The sequence below is a fragment of the Gossypium arboreum genome, chromosome 4 (assembly GCF_025698485.1).
Source record: "Gossypium arboreum isolate Shixiya-1 chromosome 4, ASM2569848v2, whole genome shotgun sequence".
Taxonomy (NCBI): Eukaryota; Viridiplantae; Streptophyta; class Magnoliopsida; order Malvales; family Malvaceae; genus Gossypium; species Gossypium arboreum.
Window position 1 is genome coordinate 52,706,047 of NC_069073.1, and position 3,618 is coordinate 52,709,664.

A 3,618-nucleotide genomic window follows, 5' to 3' on the forward strand; every position below is an offset into this window, starting at 1 on the left:
TAGCAATCGGATTCGGGATCAATAAAGTCGAAGTCATCCACACTATCAACGCCTCTATTTTGGTATAAATTTTGTTTGAACTTTGAAATGGCATGTATAGGACTACCCCTTGTTGGTTTAAATATGCTGTGATGTATATGTGTACGGCCATGCGAAAATGGCTCGTAAAAGTGAAGTACGAACTTAGACTATTTGCGGTTTGTATATATATATATGGTGTCATGATGTGATTATGGATTGGAAATGGGAATGTTGGTCACATGATCAGCCATTGGCATGGTTAAAATGATCATGTATGAACCTATGTATGGCAAGACTAGTTGGTTCATGGAGACTACAAAATAGGTAAGACCTACCTTAAAAACAGAAGCTGCCAGCTGCAGTGACGTGAATGTGAAAAATCACCAAAATTTTTAGGAATGGTATTAAATAGTGAATAAGCTATGTAAATGAACCTTGATGAGTCTATTTTCATATGGAAGAAACGAAATGGTCATAGGAGTTACATGTTAAGAGATATGAAAGCTATTGTGAGACAGGGCCAGAACGGTTTCTGGGTCCCCTGTCGTAACTTTAAAAATTTACTATAAATTATCCAGAAAGAATTAGGAGTCATTCCTTATATGTACAGATTCCATTTTGAGTCTAGTTTCATTAGAAACAAACGACACCAGTATTAAAGCCCTGTAAAGAGATATATTCAAGTTATAACGTGCGAAGGTCAGAGCAGTCGATCCCTGTAACATGGGTGACTTTAATTAATAAACTGTACCAATTGGCCCAACCAAAAATTCTAGAAATAAATCCATGGATGGATATATGAGTCTAAATTCAGGGAAAATTTACAAAACCAGTTTCCGAGTTTTGAAACTTGAGATATGATTTTTAAGGCGATGGTGACGCAGTTTTCCAGCCTGACTGGAAATGTCAAATTGGTGGGCAAAACATGTGAACTTGGCTTGTTAACCCCTCGTGTCCGACACCGGCGATGGTCTCAGGTTCGGGGTGTTACATCTGGTGGCTCTGCCACAATATCTGTATCTGGTGACTCTGTCACAATATCTGTTCTGGCAGCCATGCTGCAAATTCTATGGTGTGTAGCGGATGGGTGGGTCGAGTTGTTTCCCCACATGGTGTAAGGTTGGTACGGGGGTGTATACGGCTGGATTGGGTTGGGATTGCATTCACATTCTGATTCTGATTCTGTTACCTGATACTAATTCTGATTCTGTCACATAATTCTGATTCTGATTTTGATTATGATTCTGTCACCTGATTCTGATTCTAATTCTCATTTTGATTCTAGTTCTGATAATGTTTCTTATTTTGTAATGGGCTAAAACCCATCCAGTCTTGTCATTAAAATGGGCTAAGGCCCAATTGATCTGAAACTATAAGTAGGGTCAGGGCGGACTTTTAATTCTTTTATATGACTGACTATTCCTTTTATACAGTAGGGGATCTCACACTGAGTTTTCGTAAACTCACCCCGTTTATTAACCTTTTAGGTAATTTCCAGCCTTAGACGGATCGGAGCTACGAAGGGCTCGGAGGAAGCCACACACACTGTTTATGCTACAGTTTTGATTATTACTTTTAAATGTTTTTATGTGGGTTGTAGTAAATCCGTTGGAATTTTCTGGATTTCAAATTTGGAATTTTATTTATTATTGTTATAATTGATTGTATTAGAACACGGTTTTCCAAAGCAACTACTATTGTTCAAAACATCACGTATCCGCAATCATTTTTAAATTAAGCTTCCGCAACTGCCAAGGTTTTTAGAAAATTGTTAAGAATGTTATTCAGCTGAGGTTTTCTAACAAGGTTTAAAAAGGGTATAAGTTTTTAATTATTAGAAGGGTTTTTAATGGAACCATGGTTTTTGAAAAACACTTCAATGTGACACGCCAGATTCGAGCCAAACTTCTAGGCCCGGTTTGGGGTGTTACACTAGCAATCTGATATCTTTGTTGAATCCATCTTCAAATCTTTTGCACTTAACTTTCGTTGAAACACATTCTCGGGCATATTTACTGAGCCTCATGAATTCTTGTTCATATTTGTCATAGACCAACGGCCTTGTTTTAATTCTAGGAACTCTTTGCACTTCTGATCAATAAACCTCTAGCTGATATATTTCTTTCTGAACTCAGATTGAAAGAAATCCCATGTAACACATTCTTTTAGTACCACTGATGTCAAAGTATTCCACCATTGATACGTAGTGTCTCTCAACAAAGATACAGAAATTTAATGCACTCTTTGGGTGTACGCGACAACTCATTAAATACTCTGATTTTATTTTCAAGCCAGAATTCAGCTCTCTCAAGATCATCGTCAACGGTAGCTTTAAACTCTTTAGCCCCATGCTTACGAATTTTATTAACTGGCTACTTGTTCAATCGTGTAAAATCAATAACTTGAGGAACTACGGGGATTGGTTGAGGAATTGGCAGTGGTGGAGGTTGTTGAGTAGCCAGATTTGTCCGGACATATTGAGTGAACCACTCGTTCATCATTTTGAAAAAGGCTTCTTTAGCTCACCTCCGTGACTACTCGACACGGGTCTAGATTCAAAAGGCGTTGTCTCTTGGGGGGTGCTGGCGTATTACTCTCAACATCATCTACTGTAGCTCATTCGGGATCCATTACTATATGAAAACATAGATTATAACGTCAGTAATCATCACACTATCACAGGTTATATATGGCATGTATAGCTAGACTCTCACACAGGCTACATTAGTCATAGAATCGACTAAATATAGCCCTGATACCAATAGATGTAACACCCTCACTCGTATTCAACGTCAGAATAGGATTACATAGCATTACCGGACTTACAAAACAATTAAACATCCATTTAGCATACATTTTCTCAATTCAAGCATTCATCATTCAATCTCAATCAATTTGTCTCTTATACGAGCCTATGAAGCCCTAAACATGCTTTGGGAGTGGTTCACAACTAAACCAAAAACTCAAGAAACTTTCATGAAACTTTGAAAATTTTTCTCCAAAACAGGGGACATACGCTCGTATGACTAAGTCGTGTGTCTCACACGGCCAATAGACATGCCCGTGTCACAGGCCGTGTGGACATTCGAAATGAGAGCACATGACAGTGTCCCAGCATGTGTCCTACCCTGTGTAACTCGCTGACTTGGGTCACACGACCAACACACACGCCCGTGTGGCTAGCCCGTGTGACCTAAAAATGGCCATACATGCCCGTGTACCAGGCTATGTGCTAGGCTGTGCCAATCCTTTAGGGTATACTGACTTATGCCACATGGCCAAGTCACACGCCCATGTGTAAGGCCGTGTGGAGCATACTGACTTGGTTTGAAATTCAACACCAAGGGACACACAGCCGTGTAACATGACTGTGTGACACACACAGTTGAGACACACGCCCGTGTGGACAAAAATAGGCTATTTACCAACCCATTTTGCCACCCATTTTGCACATACCTATACAAGCTTAAATAGTTCCATTTCAAGACACAAATAGCAACCAAATATAATCAACCAATATTCAAGTCATACCATTTCATTATCATTGATACAAATCACAAATAAGCCACCATTTGCCATCTATTTACATGCCGAATT